The sequence below is a fragment of the Cibotium barometz genome, chromosome 22, assembly GCF_041138505.1.
Source record: "Cibotium barometz isolate CiBa-2024 chromosome 22, ASM4113850v1, whole genome shotgun sequence".
Lineage (NCBI taxonomy): Eukaryota > Viridiplantae > Streptophyta > Polypodiopsida > Cyatheales > Cibotiaceae > Cibotium > Cibotium barometz.
In genome coordinates, this window is record NC_141067.1 from 33,069,648 (window position 1) to 33,096,512 (window position 26,865).

At 39.6% G+C, this 26,865-nt stretch overlaps 1 long non-coding RNA gene across 3 annotated transcripts; it reads left to right on the forward strand.

Moving 5' to 3' along the window:
• Positions 1–20,393: 20,393 nt before the first annotated feature.
• On the forward strand, positions 20,394–24,452 carry LOC147626561 (uncharacterized). Of its 3 annotated transcripts, none has more exons than XR_015268611.1 (4): positions 20,394–21,637; positions 22,609–22,734; positions 23,192–23,828; positions 23,939–24,452. It is a non-coding gene; the product is annotated as an uncharacterized LOC147626561 (long non-coding RNA). The 3 variants fall into 3 exon arrangements; XR_015268612.1 differs by having other exon boundaries at positions 20,394–20,837; positions 21,147–21,637; positions 22,609–23,828; XR_015268610.1 differs by having other exon boundaries at positions 22,609–23,828.
• The last annotated feature ends 2,413 nt before the right edge of the window (positions 24,453–26,865 follow it).

Consider the following 26,865-nt stretch of genomic DNA (forward strand, 5'->3'; position numbering starts at 1 on the left):
TCTGACATTTAGAGCTCTAAAACTCTCCATACTTGTGCAGTTGACCTCCTCTTGCTATCGGAAGCGGGCGTTACATTATGTATGGCTGTAGTAGGAGTCCGATATAAAATTTTGTAGAAACAGCTTCAACCCAATAGCTATGCGGCATATTCTTCTTTGTCATCAATGCTCGTGCTATCTCTACAATGCACTTGTTTTTTCACTCAGCAACTCCATTTTGCTGCGGAGTGTATCTACATGTAAATTATTTTTGAATGCCATTCTTTTGCAAAAAATCAGAGAACTCATTGGAGAAGTACTCTCCCCCTCCATCTGACCTTAAATACTTCACATGCTTCCCTGTCTACTTTTCAACCACATCATTCTGAAATCTTGAAAATGAGTGAAAACTTCACTCTTCTTCTTCATGAAATACATCCACACTTTCCTCGTGTGGATCATCAATGAATGCTACATAGTATCTGCACCCACCCACCCATAGATATATTTTTTTGGAGAAGCCCATACATATGTGAATACACAACATCTAGTACATTCTTGTCATGTGGAAATACATGCTTTGTCTGCTTTCCAAATTAACATGATTCACATACTTTCTGCATACCATCAACCTTAAACTTAGGCAGCCCTGTCACAATTTCTTTAGTCTGCATAGACTTCATTCTTTGCACATTTACATGCCCAATTCTTTTATGCCAAATGTCTATATTTGCAATAACTCTTGAATCCTGTACAAACATTACAGCTTTCACTTCAAGCATATTTACATCTAGTGTAAACATTCTGTCCACTCTATTGCCTTTTGCAACCAAATTGCACTTGTCTCTAAAGTCTTCGACATAACAACCATCAGGGTTAAATCGCACCTGAAAACTCTACTCAATCATATAAATTTTCTTACTCCTTGATTCCAATCCTTGTATTCTTTTACATCTACAGTAGTTGGATTAATCTCAGGTATCTCTAGTGCCTCCTTATGTTTACCTTCAATGTAGTCCCAATAGCCTTTTCTCATCAAAAAATTTGTTAATCTAAACCTCCAAGCATGAAAGTTATTATTGTCAAGCTTTTCTGCAACAATCTGATTAATTCCATCATTTGACATCACATACTCATCCAAAACAGCACACTTGTTTGACCTGCACAAACTGTTGTATTCTTTGTCGCCAGTACTTTGTCCAAACTGTCACAACCAGTGATTGCAACCTGCATACATACACCAAATAACACATGTAAGATCTCTTTACAGTACATACAGTGTCTGCACAGCCAAATGCCTTTCCTGCAGTTTCAAAAATAGAATTCTCGCACACCTATGAACTGAAAAACGGAGGTCAAGACACGTCCGAAACGTTTTTTCGGTCCCAAAATTTATATCCAAAGGAAAAAATAGTTGCCATGCAGCTTCGCTCCCATGAAAACATCTCCTCAATTGGAGTTCATTTGCTGGTGCCCCCGAAGAGCTCCTGATAAGGGTGTAGAAGCCACACAAATGGGGAAGAGTAGGTGAGGCTCTTACCCCCTCGTACCGCTTCCTATGTTTCTCTTGCTTACTCCTCAGCTTCTTAGCATGAACCAGGCTTTGATACCATGAAAAGATATAGGGAGGAAGAGAGTTTGAGCTCTTACAAGCATACACACACTCACATAAATCCTAGAAGAGAACACACAAGATAAGAGGCTGAAAATTTCTCTTCTTCTTCTTCACAAAAAAAGGGTTCTACCAAAAAGAAAAGGGAAATACAACATAAGTACTAAAGTACTATGTACATATGGTCCATAATATGAATATGCTAAGTGAGTGCAATGGCAAGATAAGTATGCCATAACTCAGTGGTGGACTAGTAGCTGGTGTAGTCCAGTTGTAGAATCACTAGCAAAGATCTATCATGTCAGCATTCTACCAAACACGCCAGTCAGTAAGTGGCAAAAACGGTCACCCAGGCATATCATAAGTGTCAGTTCGTGTTGAGCTTGACATCTCAACAATTTCCACTTCAATCTTAAACATACATTATTGGCAAACTCCCAAGCCATGAGAGAGCTTAATGGCCTATAAGCAACAAAGAAACAGAGAGCTTATTATAAGTAGCACAAATATTAACTAGTTAAAAGTCCAATAAATAATGCATTGAATGAGGTTTAAGTACCCAAGATAGAGCTCTATTTAGCAAATCCTAATGAAGAATTGAGCAGGAGGAGAGGAAGAAAGATAACACACTAAGCATCCAAGAGAAGAACTAGAAATAAGATACAAATCATCAAAGAGGTGAGTGATTCTGAACCACCCTAACAGCATTAGGGTTTTGAAATAGACCCTAGAATTGTAATAAATTGTCTACACAAAAAAGCTAATGCATTACATGTTGATTATCACCTAAGTGCTATTTATTATTAAGAGGAGGACGAGGAGGTCACCCACATTTTTCAAAGTGAGGACAAGGAACGAATTCCTAACACTCAATCATTTGTAAAATCTCCTTTTTCCTATAAGTTAGCAACTAGTAAGAGCTAATAAATCTGCATGAATAAACATTATACAAAAAAGAGAGGTCACATGTTGCTGATGCATCATTAGAGATGTGAGAAATGCTGACCACTTCTCAATGCCACCTTACATGATGATAAGCAATGCATCGTCTTTTTTAAGGGTGATGGGACCCTTTGTATCTTAGTTATAGTTGAATAATACATGGAAGAAACCATCCCCATTTGTAGGATTAGCTATACCCAATAATTTATTAGTGTGGTCCTTAAATTGATAGCTTCATAAATTTCTTACTGCTTACACATACTTGTTTTTAAACACTTGAGGTTGGCCATGCCTTTTTTCATGGCCGCCACCCTATGTAAATACGGTGACAAAAAATCATCCCTTAATTATTAATGAGAACACTCAAATACTCACGAGATTGATTTTTCTTATTGTCTTGTGCTCTTGCACTTTGGCAAACCATTCCTTAGGGTGATGATTACCATGGCGGCATGGGTGATGTCCGTATGGCAGAATGTCACCTCTCTAAACTTTACGGATTGGAGAGGTTTGTTAAAGGAAATGATGAGAGCTTGATCACAAAGAGATAATATGCAATCAATTATGAGTGATTGACATTATCTTAATCTATCATCAATGTTCTCAACACATGCTCAAGTATCCCTTTTCACTAAATAAGTTAAGATGTGTACACATAAACTCTGATCACCCAAGGAACAATGATGGTAGTAATCTGGCTTTGATGTATTCTTCATAATTTTCTTAGATGTTTGTGCTAATGCAAGTTGGGCTTTAGTTTTAGTGTGTAGAGATCTAGGCATTATGACTAACACCCACATTCATACATGAACTTTCACCCCTTTAGCCATTCAAGACCTCCATTGCAGTCAGAGAGAATATTCCCAACTTTCGGGACTTGGGTGTCTATGCTGATCATAGAAGAAAAGTCTTTAGGTGTCTATGCTGATCATAGAAGAAAAGTCTTTAGGTGAGGACTCTTCTTCACAAAGCAAAAACACATCAGAACAGGCCTCGAGGTAGAAGTCATGGTCGAGTCCAAGGTGGTGGCCGATAAGGAAATCATAATTCTAGACAACAATAGTCCAATGATTCACAGTAACAATCATACATAGGTGGAAGAGGCCAGTCTAAAGGAAGAGCGAGCCAAAGAGGCCAAGGTGGTTGGCAAAGAAATCAGAATGTAGAAAATGAAAAAACCAAGCTATGTAGAAACAAGTGATGATACTGTGTATCCCATTGTGTATGTTGGTAAGTGCCATTGTCTATGTAAGATGGAAAAATGAAGTACATGGCATATGTGCTTCATGTTCCAAATATTAGAAAGAACCTGGTTTCTGTTAGATAGATGGTTGACCAGGGTCTATAGGTGAGGTTTATTCCTCAAGGATGTTTTGTGGAAGACTTCAAAAATCAATGTTGCAAAGGGTAACAAAAATGGTAGGATATTTACTTTGGATTTGAACATACTTGAAGTGAAGACAGCCATGTTTGTGCACATAGAACAGGTGTCATTGCAGATATTGACATATGACACAAGCGCATTGGTCATGTGAATGTACAATGATTGAAGTCTATGCAGGCCCAGAATATTGTTGCAGGTTTGCCAAAGTTTAAGGTTGATGGTATGCACAAAGTATGTGAAGCATGCAAGCTTGGTAACCAAACATGCTTTCCTACATGAAAAGCATGTCAGTGCAAGGCCATAGATGCCATAAATTGAGATGTATAGGGACCGACCAAGACTGCAACAATTCTAGGTTGCAGGTATTATGTTATATTCATTGATGATTACACTAGGAAAGTGTGGGTTTACTTCATGAAGGAGAAAAGTGAGGTGTTTGCTCACTTTCAGAGATTTAAAGCCTTGGTCAAGAAGAAAAAAGGCATGTACATAAAATGCCTAAGATCAAATAGTGAGGGAGAATATTTCTCCAATGAGTTTGGCGATTTTCTGAGGAAGCAAGGAATCAAGAGACATTTTACATACAGGTACACTACGCAACAGAATGGTGTTGTAGAAAGAAAAACAGACACATTGTATAAGTGGCATGTGCCTTGATGGCTGAAAAGAATATGCCACATTATTTTTGGACAGATGTAGTAGCAACTATTGTGTACACTATGAACAGAACACCCATTGCAGCTGTTTATGGTATAACACCTGAATAGAAGTTTACAGGCATAAGACTAGATGTGTCTCATTTGAAAGTGTTTGGGTGTATTGCGTATGTGCATGTTCCTGTGAGATGAAGTAAGAACAAAGTTATATCCAAAGGTAGAGAAATGCATCTTTATTGGTTATGCTATGGAGCAAAAAGGTTATAGATGTTATAACCCTACCATTCGTGAGATGCAAGTAAGTAGAAATGTTGTCTTTGACAAGATGAGTAGTTGGTATGTACCAGAAGGCAACATAAGATGCAAATGTCAGAAGTGTTGATGTTGCACCACATGTAGAGCAACAATCACAAGTTCTTAGTGGACCTAAAGCATCCTCTAGCAGTGGATCCAATGTTAGCCCATGGTCAAGAAGGTTGAGGACAGATGTTGGTACATGTATCACGCAGAGGGAAGGAAAAGGTAGATCAACCTTTTATGCCTGTCTATCAGCAGGTCACTCATATTTGGATGATGACTCTAGCGGCTATGAGTAGAGCCTTGATAAGGAGCTTGGCATTCCATCTGTGGTTACTCCTAGTGTAAGGAGAACAAGGACTGTTTTGAGAACACCTAGCAGATCCAGGTGTATGTAGGTCTACAAGGGTCAGGTACCCTGTTGATAGGTTGAGATATGATGGATATATAGCCCATCATTATGCTTACATGGTTAAAGCAATACAAGAATTGGATCCCACTTGTTTTGAGTAGGCACTTGGAAATAAGAAATGGGAAGATGCCACAAATAAGGAGATGGTATTATTGGATTCAAATGCAACATGGGAGTTAGTTCCTTTGCCTAAGGAAAAGAAGGCAATTGGATGTATAAAGTCAAGCATAACGCTGATGATTAGTTGGCAAGTATAAGGCAAGATTGGTGGCCATAGGCTATGCGTAAACTTATGGCATTGACTATGAAGAGATATTCAACCATGTTGCAAGAATGGCAACCATGAGAACTGTCATTGCTATGGTTTCAACAAAGGATTGGTATTTACATCAAATGGATGTAAAGAATGTTTTCTTGCATGGGTGATTTGCAAAAGAAGAAGTTTACATGATGTAGCCAACAGGTTATGAGAGTAATACACACCCAGATTTTTGTGTGCAGGTTACGCAAAGCCTTGTATGACTTAAAGCAGGCACCCAGAGCATGGTCAAACAAGATTGAGTATCTTGTTACCATTGGATTTCAAATATCCAATGTAGATTTTTCACTTTATATAAAAAAGACAGATAGAGGGATCATGCTATTAGTCATCGATGTGGATGACTTGACTAGTGATAGTGATGTTGACATATATTATGTCAGGAGGCTTTTGAAGCAAAAGTTTGAGATGAAGGATTTGGGTGAGCTGTGATATTTTTTTGGGCATAGAGGTGGTGAGATCACCTTATGGCATTTTGTTATTGTAGAGGCAATATGGCTTGGACATGTTGTCTAAGTATGGTATGCCATGCTCTAAGCCTATTTTAGTGTCATTGGAACAGAACACAAAGCTTTTTGTCATAGATACAGGTGAGATTTAGAGGACCCCACTACATATAGACGCATAGTGGGTGGGTAGGTTGATCTACATGACCATTACTAGGCCAGACTTGAGTTATGATGTTGGACTTGTGAGTCAGTTTATGCAGGCCCCTAGGAATCCACACTTGGATGCGGCTAGATGAATTCTCAGGTATATAAAGTCCACCATTGATTATGGACTTTTCTGAAAGGCTGGTATAGAGATACAACTACATGGGTACATAAATACTAATTGGGCTGGTATAGAGATACAACTACATGGGTACATAAATACTAATTGGGCTGGTAGTTCTGTAGATAAGAGATCTACGAGTGGTTTTATGTTCTCATTTGGGAGTGCTGCTATGATTTGGAGCAGTAAGAAGCAGCCAACAGTTGCCTTATCCCCGAGTATAAAGGCAGAGTATAGGGGTGCTGCTATGGCATCTTGTGAGGTAGCTTGGATTCAGAAGATACTTGGCGATATGGGTGAACCCGTAGATAGAGCAGTTGTCATTTATTATGACAACTGCCATCCAATTTATCTTCAACTAACAACATGCTAAAGTCATTGGTGTTTCCACACACCTTCCAAGAATATGTATTCACTAACTGAACATAAGTCACTTACCTTCAACTAACAACATGCCAAACAAGTCACTAGAGTGTTTTCAGACATTTTCCATATGTATTCACTTTATTGAGCACAAGTTTGACTCAAACAGATGCTGTCTCAACTAAGGAAACTTGTAACAAACTGAAGCAAAGCACTACAAAAAATTAGACAAAACGTTCCTATAAGGAAAAAGTGCACAAATGTCGATCAAAAACCTATGAATCTGAGAGAAATCCCCAAACTTTCTCACATAGATATGTCAATCCTATTTGAGCAAAATTTGTGATTTTGAGTGCAGATTTTACAAAAGCCCCAAATTTTAACAGATAAAATATGCCTAATATGTTAATCTCAGGTCAAAATCGCCAAATCCCATAAATTTGCATACAACCTATAAACTATATAACTTATAAATTTTAAAAAATTTTAAAAGCCCCAAATTTAGCATTGTATAGGTACACTTGTAGGGGACGTCAAACAATAGCAAAAAGTATTGAACAGGTAAAGATGCCACATTCTAATGCTATGTGCTTCCATACAGAGCAACAAATGTGGTGAGGGTAGCATGGGTAGCCAGATGGTGGTGCAGTGTAGGGCAACACGTGCAGAGCAGCGCTAAGAAGTAGGTACAAGGCAACATAGGGTAGCAGGTGCAGGGTGGCATGTGCAAGGCGGTACCACGCAACAGGTGCAGGGTAGTGCATTATGCATGGTAGCAAGTGCAAGGTAGCAAAGGGCAATAAATGCAAGGCGATACATATCTATGTACGGATTTTACGGGCTCCACAACAAAGTAGCATAGATATGTACGAGGGCAGTAGCCTATAGGTCGATGGAAAAAGAGCTACAAGCGATGAGCATGTCGGCTCTGATACCAATGTTGGATGGGGGAAGCTCTTCACACACACTCAGGCCTGGGATTTGAAGAGTACCCCTATTTTTTCTTTTGACGGGCTTTTCTTTTAACTAGCTTTTCTTTATGAAGAGATGGGAAGGGCATATAACTAAATTTCCCAAAACCCTTTCCTTTTTTTGAAGGGAAATTCTGTTTTCACCCTTCTTGTGAAGGTTTTGACCCCCTTGGAAGGGTACTGCAACCTTCAAATTCTAGCGCTGCACACACACTGATGCACACACACACACACACACACACACACACACACAAACGTAAACACTCGGGGAAGCATGAGAGAGATATCACAATCCTGGAAAGAGATAGTACTTCAATAATAATAAAATATGTGAAGTACAAGGGATATAAAAGACCTAAGCCAACACACTCGAGCATGTTCCCACCATCATGGGGAAACAATCTGTGTCCAGTCAGGGTAAAGAGTGCCCATGGATGGATCGTGTTCACACTAGACTTCCTGAGAGTGTAGCTAATAGTTATCAAGCTCTAACCACATTTTCAAATGTAGATTATCCATCTTTAGATGGATTGCTTAATTTATTATGTGCTTGCATCATAGAGCTTTCAAACATTCCCACATTGATTTAACATGCTTACCATCATGGTTCAACAAAAATATCATCGCTTTCACATTACTCGCTTACCATCATGGTTCAACAAAAATGTCATAGCTTTCCCGTAACTCGCTTACCATCATGGTTCAACAAAAATCTTCTAGCTTTTCCTCCTCCCATTGATGCATCTACTAGCACATCCCCATTTCTTCTCATCCTTCTAGAGCTATACATGTCCTCCATGGAAACCCATTCTAGAAAGTGAACTTTCACATTGTTCAATGCATGCAATGATAGCTATGGTGGCATAATAGAGTAAGCATAACCAAGATGAAGCTCTTATAGCTTATCAAGAATCCTTATCTTTGCATGCAGTGTACAAATATGCACTCTCTATATGCGTGTCTCTATACGCGTATAGTTAATGTTAGATATAGATTAGGATCCTCTTCAAGGACAAGTTGTTGTTGGCAATTGAGAGGTTGCTTCATCTTTCTCGACTTCCCTTTTCTCTTGGTCCTCTTTCCATGTGATTCATCTTATTCCTAGTTGGATTCTAGAGTCACTAGTATAGAGCCACACCAATTCACTAGGAAGAAACGGAGCTCATTTTGGGGCCTTTTGGTCAAAACAAAAATCTCTCTCCACCAATCAGAGAAGGGTCAACGTAATGTTGGAGAAATCATGAAAAAAAAGCGTAATTCACAAAAAGAAGAAACTAAAATGATATTTTATTGAAGATATGATCGTGCACATTCAATGAAGGGATCTTGTTTGATTGGCACCTGATTATTTTATTGTGAGTGCAATTACGTCATCTTTGAACAAGTCAAAGAGAAAAAAAAAGGTTCCCTCCCAAACAAGTTTTCTCGCTTGTGCAACGTCTTCCACTTGCTTCTTCAAATTTTTACACTCTATCATCTTTTGCTGCTGCATGTTCTCAAAAATGGCCACTAGAAACCATCAATGAGCTTGTGGAAAATTCTTCCTAGAGAAGAATGCAGAGGATCATGGAATAGAGGCAAGTTCTTTGCCCCAAGGACAAGTTGTTGTTGGCAATTGAGAGGTTGCTTCATCTTTCTCGACTTCCCTTTTCTCTTGGTCCTCTTTCCATGTGATTCATCTTATTCCTAGTTGGATTCTAGAGTCACTAGTATAGAGCCACACCAATTCACTAGGAAGAAACGGAGCTCATTTTGGGGCCTTTTGGTCAAAACAAAAATCTCTCTCCACCAATCAGAGAAGGGTCAACGTAACGTTGGAGAAATCATGAAAAAAAAGCGTAATTCACAAAAAGAAGAAACTAAAACGATATTTTATTGAAGATATGATCGTGCACATTCAATGAAGGGATCTTGTTTGATTGGCACCTGATTATTTTATTGTGAGTGCAATTACGTCATCTTCGAACAAGTCAAAGAGAAAAAAAAAGGTTCCCTCCCAAACAAGTTTTCTCGCTTATGCAACGTCTTCCACTTGCTTCTTCAAATTTTTACACTCTATCATCTTTTGCTGCTGCATGTTCTCAAAATTGGCCACTAGAAACCATCAATGAGCTTGTGGAAAATTCTTCCTAGAGAAGAATGCAGAGGATCAGGGAATAGAGGCAAGTTCTTTGCCCCGTCGACCTCCTTCCTCTGTTTGCTCTGTGGAAATTGCCAACATAGTTTCTCCAGCAAATCACTGGGCAAAGACTGATTGTATCGAAAAGAAGTTGGTTTTTAATGCAACAAAGCAGAAAAAGAAAACAAAGATCAAACAATGCATATTTGGCAATATGGAAAGGTAGGGTGAAGGATTTTAGGATTGTAGAAGGGAAGAAAAATATCAAGGAGATTTTAATTCATCATGTCTACATGCACAAATAACTTGTCTTACAGGACTATCGTGACTATCTTCCACGGCATGGACCAAATTGTAAGTGTTTTTTGTAAACCTGAACCTTTTATTACTGAAACATTATTGATTTTTTTAAATTTGAGATGTTCACCTATCACAATATTTACCCATCATCCTATGAAGAATGGTATCCCAATAGAGTGCATTCTGGGATGGTGTGATGTTTTACAAAGTAGCATCAGGGAATTGCAATACAAAGACAGAGCTGCTACCCAATTAGCACAATCAAGTATATTCTTTTATGACCATTTTGTACCAATTTCTAGATAAGGGAAACACACATGGTGTTGTAAGAAGGTAGGATCTTCTAGCATGGAATAGTGTGGATTGGCCAATTCCTCATGCCTCTATTTACTGAGTCACATAGAGCCAAACTATTTTCAAAAGTGCAATGTTCCTTAATGGCCAGGCATTACAACACGAATTGTGAAAGTAAATATTTGCATGCTCATAAAAATTTTTGTGGACCTATTCCAACAGGTTTCCTCTAAAGGTCTGCAAAACAATGCTACAAAGCCAATGGTGCTAAAGACAGTCTTGACTTTCTGGAGGATGGCTGAGACAAAAAGACTACCAATAAAGTCCACTGTGAAGTGGTGGCGAACTCAATTGCAATCAAGTATATGATTGCATCACATAATTTTATAGTCTCGTTCTATTACAAATGTAGCAAGCTTATTAGATATCAATTGGTTTTGATGGATCAAGAACTGAACTCTTTTGTTGATGAAAATGAATCACTTGATATAAAGATTTATGAGGAGGGATTGTTGTTGGTCCTTATATCGCTTAGATAGTGCTGTACACTAACACATTGCCTCATGATATTCTAATGGATATTGAGGGCAATGTGTTAAGAAGCTTTTTGTTTATTCTCAACAACAAAAAGATAAATCAAACATCTTTATCTTATTGAATATACTGACTTTGTCATACAAATCACTAACATAACAATACAACAGATACTGCAAAGAAGGGAAAGTAAGATAAAAGACATCCCAGACGAGATTGTTAATATTTGCCAAGATCAATGATTCCTCTTCCATGGGCTCCTCTTCTGCAACAAGCAACACAACAAGCTTCTCTTCCATGGGCTCTTCTTCTGCAACAAGCAACACAACAAGCAACACAACAAGCTTCTCTTCCATGGTCGCAATCTCCTCAATTTCTCATTCAAATGCCTTAGCCTTCTCTTCCTTCCCCTTGGAGTGCTCTCCTGAGGCCTCTCCTTTTTTTGGCATAGCCTTCTCTTCTCTTGGTGCTCTATGAGCATGATCAAGGAGAGAACTTATTGTACGAGCTCTAAATCTCTCCACAAATTCATCATTGTATCTCTCTCTTGTAAGTTGTAACAAAAAATAATAAAGACTCAGTTGTTTTTTAATCTCATATTCATTTTTGTACATTGTAGAGCTCTAAATCTCTCCACAAATTCATCATTGTATCTCTCTTCTGTAAGTTGTAACAGAAAATAATAAAGACTCAATTGTTTTTTAATCTCATATTCATTTTTGTACATTGTTACTGTTATGAATGAATGGGCTTTTGGAATTACCGCTTTTGGTCTAACAATGTCAAAATAAGTATCAAACATGTACTTTGCATGGATCATGGTCCTCCATCCACATGAAAATCCATCTCTTTGTTGTGGAACCTACACAATCATTACAAACCTTGAGCTATCTATTTACAATCGATGAAGTACAAACATGTGTAGAAGGAAAAGAAGCACTTATAGGCAAGCTCATAGGATCAATAAAATATTGGGAGGAATATGGTCAAGCATGTTGAACAATCTCTTCAAACATCTACAACACATAGATTTCTTCTTTAGCAATTTCAGACTAAGCTTAGCAAAATGGAACAGAACTAAAATAGAAAAGATATACAAATGAAGCTCTTGATGAGTCTGTCCTTATAATGGAGTTGAAAAGATAGCATTGCTTGTCAGCCACATCAATGCACACCAAGCTCCAATATCAGATGCAAGAATAGACACATCAGATAGTTAGACTCCACAAGTAGACATGCTAGTAAGTTAAAGGTGATATGCATAACTTATTTACTTTGAATGGTAGGGGAAAAGGATCACATTGACCAAAGAAAAATCACAATATGTGAACCATTCTGCTAAGCTTTTGATTGACTCTCTTGGATTCCTTAAAGCCATATAGAAGTGTGGATCCAAGATAAATGTCATTGTCTGGACATCATGAGGTATTCTGAGCCTAAACATGCTACCAAAAGGACTAATCATAGTGTTCTCTAAGAAACTCATGTTCAACTATGAAATAAACTGTTAGCAAGCAACAAGTATCAATGTGTTTGAAACCTCATCGTTTCTATTCCTCAAGATCTTAACACACTCTCTAGACAACATAATTTCTCTATCAGCATCAACCTCCTCCAATTTAATTATAATGCTGGATCCTAGACCTATCAATCTTTGTAGGATCCTGAAGGGCAGTCTCATGTGACAAAGCTTTGGATGAAGACTCCTTCTGGCTCTTCAAAGACTGCTCATCATAGAGTGCCTTGGACCTTGTGTCCCTGCCCATGAGTAACTTTCTAGATCTTTATGCCCTCATCTTTTGGCTTCCTTTTACTGGTGGTACTATCTGAAAGATCCCTGCCCCCTCAGCGCAACAAATTCAGGGGTACTAGCAGCAAAAGTAGCACTTCTTGGCGCAAGGCAGAGTCTCCCTTGGGGCCTTGCCCACGGATATCCGAACAAGAGACTAATCCCTCGGTTCTTCCAAAACTGAATCCGGAAAAACTTCCCTCGCCCAGCAGACATAGGCGATTCCACTGGGAAAAATATATTCTAACGTAGTCAAGAGCCTTAACTAACCAAACTGATCCGACCAAACCTGTAAGTCACATGGTGAGATCAAGGAAGATACTTGCACTTGGATCATAGAGACCAATGCTTTTTTCCTCATCAAGAGGCACAGCCGTTGATTCTTTTCCTCAGAACAAGGGTTATCCAAGATTTTACTTCAACTATCGTAATATAACAAAATTGAGTCTCATTTTAGGGATCCATCAGTCCAGCCTAACCCCATCCAATCCCATGTGGGTTAGCCAACCGCCCAACCACTGTATTGATAGGGTCCATTTAGAAATTTGGTTATGTTTTGCCCCGAGTACTGGGGAAAAGCGTTTCTAGGCCCCCTAGCCGGCGCTTCAAGCAAAATTTAAGATAGTCACACCACTTACACACCCAATATGAAATTGCCTTTTTTCACAGATTCAGCTGTCTTTAAAACAATCTTTTAATGAAACCATAGTATAACTGATCATAATCCTCCAAAATATCTAGCTTGAATTCCAATTTCTAATCATTCATTTATCGGTGTACCTATGGTATCATTGGCAACCAGAACACTCACCACCTACTCACTCAGGGGCCTGCTCAATAGTTCCTAGCTCATAGTACCCGGAAATATAATCACATAAGAAGATCCAGATGGACTCTCTGTTGAAGATCAGCAAGATCAACCAACAGATCCATATAAAAGAGCCATGGACTCATCCATTGAAGACTAGCAAGGCCAATCAACCAGATCCATGCCCGTGTTTAGAAAACAACTCTAACTCCTTAATCCATTTTCTTCCTCGACACACACGTGGGTATCTTCGGTGACCCAGAACCCGAGCACCGTATGGTCAACACCCTCTAGGCTCCTTTGCAAGTCACCTAGTGCTCATAGGCTGCTTCCTTGGTCCCTCATCCACCATACCGGAAGCTCACCATTTAAATTGAACCAAGGCTGGTCAAGACCTCGATCGACCTTGCTACGCGAGATGTCCTCCATTGACTCAAGTGTTATGTGTCATTTCCTTTAAGTACTTTAGAACTTCAAAATACACACAAACTATGTCCCAAGCTTACAAAAGCTGGGCACCGAAAACACAATAAAGCCCTAGTAGAGGAAGAACGTGAGGCTAAAAAGATCATGGCTAAAGCCAAAAGTGACAATGAGGACAAGCCAGACTTGCTTTCAGTACCTGACCATTTCAAGAACTACACTGTTGTGACGAACGGTCTGACTAACAGCTACGAGGGTGAAAGAGGATGGGCTATCCACATTGTACAATGGCCTAGCACAGAAGTCAAGGAGGTAGATATTGCAGGACTAGGGGAAGAAGCTCGGCCCTATACATTACTAAAGACTTGACTTTGGTTGAAGAAGAAGAGCTCATTGCTCTCCTCAAAGAATTCAAGGATTGTTTCGCCTCGAATTACAAGGAGATGAAGGGGTACCGCTTGAGGTGGTATAGGATACGATTCCAATCATGAAAGCTTCGAGACCAACCAGGCAGAAACCATACTAGATGAATCCTAAGTATGCGGCAATTGTAAAGGAGGAAATTGACAAGCTCATTGCTGCAGATTTTATCTATGAAATCGAACATACGGATTGATCACCAATCATGATAGTGCCTAAAAAGAATGGAAAACTTAGGGTATGTGTTGATCTTAAAAAGTTTAATGCAGCCACTAGGAAAGACCATTACCCATTACCTTATACAGAACACGTTTTGGAAAGAGTGGCAGGGAGAGAAGCATACAAGTTCTTGGATGGATTCTCTGGCTACAATCAGGTGTCCATAGCACGAGAGGACCAGCACAAGACATCTTTCAACACAATGTGGGCAACATTTGCATATACAAGGTTATGCTACTCGGCCTCACAAACGCCCCAGCAACCTTTAACGATTAATGTGCATAGCCTTCAAGGACTACTTACAAAAGTGGTTGGAGGTATTCATTGACGATCTATTGCACACGCTCGATGGATATATCATCTGGCCTACTTAAGGAAAGTGTTCGAGCAATGTTGATTATATCGTATATCACTGAACCCCTTGAAGTGTCAGTTTTGGATCAAGCATGGTGTGATATTGGGACACATTGTCTCAAAGAATGGTATATCCTGGCGATAGTAAGGTCAAACTGATATTGGAGCTGCCACCGCCTACCAACTACAAATGAGTGCAAAGGTTTATGTCACAAAGACTCGAGGAAGAAGTGGCCACCGAAATCCGGACTTACCAACCAGGAGGCACTGAGGAAAATATCCTCAGTCGCGTCAGATAACATAAGAACCCTAGCAATAGCTCACTCCCCTAGCAAGCCCTGCCCAACTTATATTTCTCGATTTATCTCCTCTCAAGGATTCCAGTCTGGCAGCAGACACACCAATAAAAACAGCTCCAGAACCAGCAACACTCATACAAGCTGAAGAAACAAGAGAAGAAGAGGTAGCCATAGCCCAAGTACGGGAACCTGATAAACCCATGGAAGCAAGCAAACGACAAAGAACTCCAGAGCCATCAACTCCAAGCAAGAGGAGGAGATTGGAAGATGAAGAATGACTACCACAGCTTGCCTCCCTGCAAAACATTTATTACCAACAATAGTTCTTGCAGGAGACTGTAGAGGGACTTGACAAGCTACTTAAACAACCACCAACTAGGCTGGAGACATGATCAGGCACCAATGCAATGTGGGAGCAAGAGTAGAAAGTGTGGCGATGCCATCTACTAACAACACATATGCTCCATGACCACAACAATGCATTGTGGAAGCAAGTTAAAGATTCATCAGCACAATTGCAAATGTTAATGGCCAACTTGGAAGCAACAGAGTCAACCCACAAGGATGTCACTTGTGAAGAGTTTGAAGGCTGCAGAAGAGCAAGAAAAAAGGTATAACTCGTTGGAGAATAATAACCTTGTGTTAAGCCAAACGATAGTATAAAATATCAAAGAGAATGCGGATCTCAACGCCAAGCTGGAACAAGCAAAAGAACAACTCTAGAAAGAAGTAATCTACACAACAGAAATCATGACACTACATGCGCAGCAAATATAGGTCTTCCAAGACAATGCTAGGACCAAAGAAGCAGCATTGCAAGACCAGATTACACAACTAATAGCATTGCAAGACCAGATTACACAACTAATAGCATTGCTCAAAAAGCACAGGAAGAGAAGACACTACATCTGCAAACAAGAAAGAGAACAAACCAACAAGGCCCATGCTGAGAAGACGAGAGGTCTCAATGATACAATAGCTGCGTGCCAGGCTGAAGCACACAGAAGTGAGTTGGCACACAAAGAAACAGTGACACAGTTCACGGAAAAACTTCAAGAGAATGAGAGGTTAGCAGCACAAAGACTACAACAGATCACCGCCACTCAGGCAAGGGAAGCAACAGCTCGAGGAGCCCAAGAAGAAGCCACCCAAATATTTGAAGAACTGGATGCTGAGTGGATGGTAAGAGAAATAGCAATATCAAATCTCATTAGCAACACAGAGTCTCGCATGCAAGAATTCGAGCGCCAGCTCGCCATACAAGAAAGAAGTCAGCACGGCGGCCAAAACGCAATGAAGACCTTTGTCTACTCCTTGAGTGGGGCTTCGAGTTGGGAAAATTGCCCCAGTAACTCCTCGGGCCCCTCCTCACACTCTCTCTTTGTTTTTGTCTACACTAACCCTCTCTTTACTTCAATATGACATAAATCTAAACGAGGATATAGGCCTAAGAGAACTCATCTTAATCTAATGAAATATAGAAAGAGACATTGATCCCACCATAATCATGGAAATTTTGCAGGGTGACTTAGTATTGACTAACCCTCAAGATATCTTTTTCTATCCCCTACATCCTATTGTCATAAACCTTCGTAGTTGGTGTCACGTGCTCCAAAACTCAGAAATTTTGGACAACAGTGTCAAAAAATTAGACCTGATTGTCCTAGATGACATTCCAGAGACACCCGCCAACTATGAAGTTATAGCACATAGCTACCAGTTGATCATAAGTTACGATTGGTTAGAGGTCTATAACACTCACCAACTTCTAAACCTCTATGAGTCCACTCTCTATCACCCTTATGGCATTCTAAAACTCTACAATAATATTTAGAAGCCATGCTAACAACTGTACAATAAAATTTTGATGCTACCCATATAGAGTATCCAACTATAAACGAAGATGAAATTCCAGACTTAAGGGAATTTATTAAGTCTCATAAACCTAGTCACCCACTTACCCTGTCTACGCTAATGTCGCCTAGTAAACTACTTAACCCATATCCTAGCTCGCAACCTACTAACACCTCTAAGGCAGAATGCATTTTCTCATCTTTTTATCCTCCTGAGATAGATTTTTCCACTAACACTCTCACCCCCAAGGAGGTATTGGCACCTACCCCATCTCCAACAAGGCACACTCAAGAGGTAAGACAAACTGTCTCGCAAGATAATCTTCAACCGCTTACTGAGGAAACAGTATTGGATTCTTTGTCAACTCTGCAGACTACCAGGGACTCATAAGAGCAGGCAATCCTCTTTTGAAGCCCAAACTAATGTTCAAGGTACTAATATGCAGATTATTCCCTTTGAGCCTACACGACGGATTAGTGGTGGTACTCATAGACCAACCAAAGGAGCATTATGATGGTTATGAGGCAGAAAACTTGAGGTTTGACATGAACCAAGGCCCATCAGATAGAGGGATCAAGCTTTATTACCACCATCTTCGTTGTCTTCCCCAGGAGGATACATGCACATCACTTTTGAAGATATGGTGGATACTGGATTTTAGAGATCCCATTCGGCTTTCAGATGTACACTTAAAAAGCACCAATCCAGAAGAAATTTTTACCGACATGAGTTCGGTGACCAGGTCTTCCGACCTAGGTAACAAGTTCTGAGGACAAAACCTACATTAGGAAGGGGGGATGTTAATCCCATTTCGGATTAACAAACATGATCCTCAATTGAGGACATTAATAAATGTCATGAAACGGCACTATAAAAGTTGTACATTATGAGATATTGGCCACCCAAGGCCTCATAAGTGAGTTTTGGGCACCCAAGTGTGAATAAGGGCCAAATGTATATAAGGCATTTTCTCATAAAAATGAAAGGACACAATCCCTTTGTGCTATTGAGAGCTCTCCCTTTGTGTGTCTTGAGAGAGATTGAAGGAGTGAGAGCATTCTAGCATTGTGCCTCTTTCATGCTTGTGTGTGTGTGTGTGTGTGTGTGTGAGAGAGAGAGAGAGAGAGAGAGAGAGTAATTTTCCTAATATGCGAAGGTGTGACTGACTCCACGGTGATAGTGTGGAGGTGGAGCTTGGAGTTTGGAGCTTAACGAGCGAGCTTGGAGGCCTCAAGGGACTCAAGATCGAAGCATTGGTAAGTATGCAACATTGCTCAACCATTAGGTGAATGTGTAGAGTTCCCTCTTGAAGGTGTGGTAGCCCATAACAAATCCCGTGTGAGAGTTAAAGGCGTAGGGATTTTCGTGAGACAGAATCCTGTGAGAGTTAAAGGCGTGAAAGTTAAAAATGTGAGAGGGATTTCTGCGAGACGGAATCCTATGAAAGTTAAAAACATGAAGGTTAAAAATGTGAGAGAGATTTTCGTGAGATGGAATCCCGTGAGAGTTAAAGGCACGAAAGTTAAAATCGTGAGAGGGATTTTTATGAGACGGAATCCCGTGAGAGTTAAAGACGTGAAAAACGTGAGAGGGATTTCCGTGAGACGGAATCCCGTGAGAGAGATTTCCGTGAGACGGAATCCCATGAGAGTTAAAGACGTGAAGGTTAAAAACGTGAGGGATTTCGGTGAGACGGAATCCCGTGAGTTTTATTAGCGTGAAACTATAGGTTTTGGCAGTTTCGTGAAGTTGCAAGTTTTTGGCAGTTCTGTGAAACTACAGGTTTTTGACAGTTACGTATTTATGTTTTGTTTTTCTCTGAAAGATTTAATTAATGCAAGTTGTTGAGTCTGCATAGTGGAGTTCAGAACAAAACACGAAAATCGTGTGATGAATAATGTGCAAGACTTTGAGTTGTCGAGACATTCAGTTGATCATAATCAAAGTTTGAAAGGATGAAAAAGAAAATAAAAACAAAGAAGGGTCCACTCCCACCTCGATGTGTGAATGTCGATTAGAGTTCGAAGAGGCGGGGATGCGATGTAAGAAGAGTGATTGCAGGAATGCACGATGGAAGACTGTTTGCGTTTGAGCAGACGATGCAAAATGATGAAAAAAGAAAAGATTTTCAAATTTATAGCGCAGTTGTCAAACTGGGCGGCTGCCTTAATGAAGAATGCTATGTGGCATCTCGCGATTGGCCCGTGAGAGGTGACTGTTTCATGACGTGAAGAATTTTGGACCAAATCACGGCGTGAACTGTTTTGTACTAGTTCATGACGTGAACCATTTTGGATTAGTTCACGGCATGAACCTTTTAAGATTGGTTCACGATGTGAACCTTTTTGTATCCGTTCACTCACGGCATGAAATTTTTCGGATCATGAGTGTGCAAGATTGAAACCTTCTATTTCTCTTTATGTTCAGCCATTCAATCATGCATATAAAGGAGTGAATGATACCCAGTTTTACCTTGTATCCATTTTGTGCATAATGGATACCTTCATCTTGTAAGATTCCTCCCTCCAGCTTTTGAGGTGTATAAGTGTAATAACCTCCCCTTCTGATCTTATAATTATTCCCTCTTTGAAATAAAAGAAAGATCCTGTTTTACCATGGAAAGAGAAAATGTCTAGAGGGAGGTAATCTAAAATTGAGATATTTTTGGATATAAAAATCCTCCTAGTGTCTAAAATGGTTTCCCCTGAAACGGAAATTCAAAAAGAACTTTCCAATGTGCAATTAGAATTAATTAAAAATAGATATAAAGGACCTTAATGTAAGGGTCTAGATTTTTATAAATTTTTGGATTATGGTCTAATTAAAGTTCCTGTGGGCCAATAGGATCAATCCAAGTGTGGGGAGGAGATAAATCTAATTAAGGTTCCTATGGGCCAATAGGATCAATCCAAGTGTGGGGAGGAGATAAATCTAATTTATAAAAGAAAAATACCCAAAAATGAGTAAATGCCCACATAAGATGAAGAGTTGACTGAGTATAAGGTCTATTAGTAAAAGACTATGAATATTACTAAAAGAATGAGATATTTTGGGTATAATGATACATTTTTGACACCTTGGTAAGGAGAAGGGGGCACTTCATGGAGGCGTCTATTTCACACACGTGGTGGAGTTTTTAACTCAAAAATATTGTGATATTTTTATCTCTCCTCTCTCCTGGATCAAACCAAATCAAAAAGGGAGCCAAACTAGGTCCAAATCTTGTCCAAGCTCAGCCAAGCTGAACTTGGAAAATTCTAGAACCCTCAGCGTAGAAGTTGATTAAAGAGGCTCTTAATGTTTTTGACAAAATGCATGACACTGGATTGGTTCCCAACAAGGTGAGCTACATCAACATCATTAATGCTTTGGCAAACCAAGAGAAATACTAGAAAGCAAGAGAATGCATCACCTTATTGTTCAAGAAGGGTATAAATCTACTTTTGATGTCACTATTGCCCTTATACACATGTGGAAGGTGCAGTAGTTTATAGGATGCCCATCGCTTTTTTGATAGAATGCTGGTTTGGACCTATATTTCGTGGAATTACATGATCCGAGCGTATTCTTGCAATGGTGAAAATGGTCCTGCTCTTCAGCTTTTTGACTAAATGAAGCAAGAGGGTGTTTTACCAGAGTATGATTTCAGCCAAAGAAGGCATACAGATGCATGTCTTTGTAACCAGCACTAGTTTTGAATTAGATATGTAGACATGTATTGTAAGTGTTGTAACCTTCAACCTACTTGTACTCTGTTTGATAGCACGACTACACGGGATCTATTTTAATGCTTCACAGTATGGTCACCTACTTGATATACTTAAATTATTTGACTTTATGCAAGCAGAAGGTGTGGTACCTGAAAATGCATCCTTTGTTAGCATATATCTTTATGTGCTAGGCTTGTAAGGTTGCGCATTTTGGCAAGCAATCCAAACTATGTGGGGTTTTGAAATTGATATTGATTGCAATTGCAATTGTAAATATGTATGCCAAGTGTGGGAGCATTCAAGAGGCATGACAGATGTTTGATAAGGTGCCAGAGCAGAACATACTTTCATGGAGTGTCGTGATGGCCACGTATGCTTGGCATGGGCATGGCAAGGAGGCAATTTCTCTCTTCAAAAAGAATGCTTGAAGAGCTTCGTGTGTTTTTTTGGTCTGCACTAATTGTAGGATGTGCCCAATGAAGTCAAGATGAACAATCACTGAACTGTTATGAATAGATGCAGCATGGGGACCTCTCTAAGAATGGAGTGATTATTTCCAATAGATGCAAAGCAAGGGCCTTGCTAGACATATTCTCTTGGAGTGCCCTAATCGGAGAATATGCCCTAAGGGGCAGACTGAGGGAGCTTTGGTATGTTTTCAACGGATGCAACACAAGGGCATCTAGAGGGTAGAGTGAGGACACTTTGGACTGTTTTCAATGGATGTAGGGAATCTGGAGGGCAGACTGGGGAAGCTTTCGACTGTTCTCAACGGCGGATGTAACACAAGGGCATCTCTCCAGATGTAATTACCTTTATTTTCTTGATGAGCTTCCAGTTCAGGACGTAGTCTCTTAGAATGTAGTAATTGCAGGTTATGCCCCCAACCAACAGGGGCAGGGTGATGAAGCTTTGGACTGTTTCCGATAGATGCAAAGCAAGGGCCTCATGCCAGACGTATTCTTTTAGAGTGCAATAATCAGAGCATATGCCCAAAGGGGCAGATTGAGGAAGCTTTAGACTGTTTTCGATGGATGCAACACAAGGGCCTCCATGTGCATGCACATGGTTTTTTGCCTAGGATGTGTTGTTTCAGTGATCAGCATTCTGATGTAAGTGTTTACAAATTGTCGGAGTTCACATGAGCACTCTCAAGGTATGCATGTGGTCATGCCATAGAACTTGATGATTCCTAAGCAGATGCTTTGCCATCAAGATTTTTATATTGTTCAGGCGAATCCAAACCCCATCATCTGTGGAACCAGATGAGATCATAACAACCTCCTTTGATGTAAATCCATATATAATCGTGATTGGGCAGAGGCTTTATGGGTCATGAGGTACATGTATTGGTCGATATTACATTCATATAGAATATATGGCAAGGTTAACATATCTCTTTGAACATATGCAACTAAGTTGGGCCACGTTTCCAGTTGATTCAAACAAATCTGGAAATGATTTTATCATAGGAATGATCTAGGTAATCCCTTTAGAGCTATGAGCTTGGGATTGCCTTAGCCACCCCCCCTTTTTTCGCCCTTTTTTTAATACCTTTTGGCTACATGCCTCTGTTTTGTAACTCCACCACCTTGTATTTTGCCTTGGGGCGTGTGGCCTTAGGTGTTTTTTTAACAGAATGATCTTCTGTTAGGAAAAAATTGCATCACCTTGATGCATTGTGGCTTTGAGCTGGCTCTGATGATCCATACACTTCTAATGGGAGCCATGATGTGTTTGTAAGTCCATGTCTGACATGCAATTTAACTCTTGTAGGTAACAAGTACCGAGGTTTCTACAATTTCAAAACTCAAATATCTTGTGAAGTTGAGTCTGACGACATGCATCTATGTGGATGATGAGGATCTGGCCCATCTCAACAAAGCAAGCAGATCATTACAGGTTTACTTTACATTTTTTTTTGTGCATAATTAACATGTACAAATATTATGTTGAAGGAAGTGCAACTAATCAAATGTAAGATCTAGCCTCTTCAGAAATATTTTACCTATGGAATCTAGTCTAAATCACTCATTCAATTTGTTCGCACAATACTGCATAATGTAGAAGGTAGCCTAGCTTTTCAAGATGGCTTTGATACATTGGCATTCAAGTTTGTATAGGAAATATATGTTGACAAGGCTTGTTTACATACACTAGATGTGTCAAAGTGCCAAGGGATCAGCCACTCAGGAATTACAAGCTTAGCAAAGAGGGCTTTTCCTCTGCAAAACATAGTGCTCTTGTATTGTTTCCCAGTATGTGGAGTGCTGCAGCATCGTAGGCCTTTACAATCAAGGAATGTTATCACCTAGTAAATGATATGCATGTTGGAGCTTTTGGTTGTTGCATTGTGTAGGTGACAGATCCTTTGCTATACAGACCTTTTGTAGCCTCAAGAGTTTATGGTTGAGATTTCATGGTTGTGATGGGAGTGGATTGACTTGGAGCTGATTGGGAAGTGTTGTATGAGTTTATTAATTGCAATTGAGCTTGATAAAATGCAAGGGTGTTAAGATGTTGGTGTCTCAGGGGGCAATGATGAGATGCTCTAGCTTGCAGAGCATCGATGTCACATGCTGTTGCTCAGTGCGGGCGGATGTAGGGGTGTCGTTCATTGCCACTTGTTACAAAGCCCTTCTTAGCTCAAAGGTTGTGTCATGCTCCCAACTATCAAAGGAAGGGCTGAAAATGTTTTGCAATTCTTGCCATATCTTGAAAGAGTTGGATCTGACCGACAGCAGTATCAAACGATGCAAGCAATTCACACTATGCACCCATATACATTGTAGAGAGATGACAGTATAATTTCTTAGTGTGCTACATATTGTTATGGAGACTAAAAGTTCATCTTATTGCTTTGCAAGACTGATGTCGATGGCAAAGTGCAGATATTTGAGAACACTGAAGCTAGGATTTTGTGAAGGCATCCAAGATGATGAGCTGATTCACTTTGCATCTAGGTGCTCCGATCTTGGAGAGATGGATGTTTATAGGTATTTTATCCGATGAATGTGCTTGTTGTTATGTTAGTGTTTTTTCCATTACAAACCTTGTGTATGTGGGAGAGATCTCCTGATTACCGAATTTTCTTCTTCCTTCTTAGGTGTATCAAGATCACCCCGATAGAGGCATTGTTGCTATCTGCCAAGGATACACGAACTTGAAGGCGCTCAATGTATAATTTTGCACAAACATCACTGATACTCGCATTGCTCAACTCCAAATTAAGGCATTTTAGAGGTTCGTGGGCAGGATGAAAGTGTCGTCCTTTGGTATGGCATTTGTGGCCAAGTGTTGCCAACATTTAGTGGAGCTAGACATAAAGAGATGCACATCCATAGAGAGCTTTGTGCTGGTGGCACTCGCCTAATGCTGCAAGAATCTTAGAAAGGTGAGTGCTTCTCGTTCATGTCCAAGGGAAAAATCCATGTCAGTTTCTTTTACTTTGTAGTAAGTTGTTCTTGAAAAAGTTTATGGTGTGTAGAAATGGTTCTTGGAGTCTTTTTGAAAGAGCACCACTTACATGTCCATAAGAGCATTGCCTAGCACAAAATTTTAACACAAGAATTTGTTTACCCTTGTTAGTTACTTGCATGATGCATACCCCTTCAAATTGCAAGAATAGGTGATTGGATGATGTCCTTATTTCCTACTGATGCACATCCCTTCAATATGTAACCATAGGTGATTTCATTGGGAGACAAGCTCCTATTAAATGCTTGATGACCCTTTTGGCTGCTTGCATGGTGCACTTGTTAGCTATTTGCATGATGTACAACCCTTCAAGAAGCATGTGTAGGTGATTATATTGGGAGACAAGACCTCACTTTGTATCAGTTTACAATAGACAAGCCCTCTCTCCTCCTTAATTATCTCTCTTGAATTCTCTATCTCTCCAAGTAGACTTTCCTTTCCCCCTCTATTTTTGTCCCATCTCTATCTCCTTTCCTTTCTCCCTCTATTTTTTCTTGTCTTCTCTATGCTCTCTCTTCTCCCTCTGTATATATATATCTTCTCCATCTTTCAACCTGCCAGAGTTTGAGTCCACAATGGACAAGGTTAGTGTGCTTGCCATAAACAATTTTGTTTGTTGCAGGATGCCTCCTCACTTAAACTGGTGTGCTTAATCTCCAAAATGTTGTTTTGCAATCTTTAGGTGTTCAAAGTTCTCAAAGAAATTGTTAGAAGAGTTAATGCAGCCAAGATTGAGCATAAAAAATTTAGTATCGTAATACGTTTTCGATGCATCCAAGAAGAGGTATGACTGTATGTGAATTTATACAGTCAACAATGCTTATCTTGCCTCCTTTGCACAAACTAAAAAAAAACTGGTGTATTGCATTTTTTATTTTTTTAAGTTTTGTATTGATGTACGGAAGTAAGACTTTATTGTGTGTGTGTGTGTTTTAAAAGTGTGTGTGCGTGTGTTTAAATTCATCGAGCATTCTTGGAAATAGAATAGTTTAAGAGAGTTAGAAAATTCAAAAAGAAATTCATGAATATGAAGTTTTGAAGTGGCAACATGATGGAATCATGTTTTGTACAATGCGTAACATGCGCTTCGGTTTTCCTTATGGCATCTACAAACAAAAATTTAGTACTTTAAGTATTCACTGTTTATTAATTTAGTACTTTAAGTACTCACTGTTTATTACAAAGCCTAGATGCGTGATTCACCCAACTACATTAGTATCCATGACCAATTCTAAAAGGCATCTTGCGTCTCCCAATGGTCTTACATCAGTAATATGATAGTTCTCTGACAAACATCCTCATCGAAACATGCAATCCAAGAAGTTTTCAAGGAGTTTGTAGAATTTTTTTAATCATCTCATGTCTATAAACCTTATAATCTTGTTGAGTCCTCCCTCTTTGAAGTACTCCTTTTGAAAACTCGCGGTCTTCAGAGACACTTGCAAGGTAAATTTAGGGAATTTTACCAGAGGAAGCTTGCCTTGAAATGTGGAGCATTCTCCCTTGGTTTCTTTTGGAGGAAGATCGCATTCATATATGCCTCAATAGTTGTTCGACCATGGCAGCTATGAGGGTAAGAGCTACAAACCATACCACATGAACATAGTTCTCCCTGTGCATCAAGGGACTTAAACCATAACTTATTGATTAGGAGACTCAAGTCTTATTAATCGAGATACGATGGCTTTTTCTTATGCTAACTATAAATATCCAAAAGCACATAATTTTAGAAATATCCTAAAGTGTTATGCTTAAGTAGTAGATGGTGGTGTATAAAGTTGCCAGTTATGGTAGCCCATGTGTATGGGTGATAACATATAAATATGGTCGTGTAAGGTTCCAAAACCACATTAATTATTCTTGTGGCCAACTCCATCATAAGAATCCTTTTCAAGGACTTGAAATCTTTAAAATTTAATTTTACAGGAGGGGGAAAAATGTATAAGATTAAAATTTTAAAAATACAGGAGGTTTATTATAATATACCAGAAAAGTAACAGGAGGTATGCATAAAATAGGGCAAAAGAGGTTACAGAGGGGTTTTAAAATATACCTTTGAATGCACGTGATACACACATGATTTTTGAAGGTGCACCCCTCGAGGCCAGTGTTTGACAGCCTCGAATTTGACGTTTGGATGGACACTTCTTACCTTGGACCAAGTCTAGCACTAGTTGACGGACCCATGTCCACAGATTGCACTTCTTCGTCATGGCTGGTTTAGAGACCGAAAAATCCCTGGGAGATATCAATGGTGGTTTCTCATCTTCCCCAAACCCAGAGTATCGCAACCCCTCTTCCATGGATTCTTCACTACTAGTTTCAACCGTGGTTAGATTCCTCATGAACCCACACTTTTTTGATAGGTAGATCTTGGGTGATTTGATGTAATATCGTCAGGTCCAAGATCTTCTCTGATGAGATTTCCAGACCTTAAGTGCATGTATGTATGATTTGATACGCTATTTTGCTGTCCCAATTAAGTTTTGATCAAATTCTGTCGACCTGTTTCTAAGGCTGTGAGATTGTAGAGAACAGTTGAGGGCGTGAAGTGTC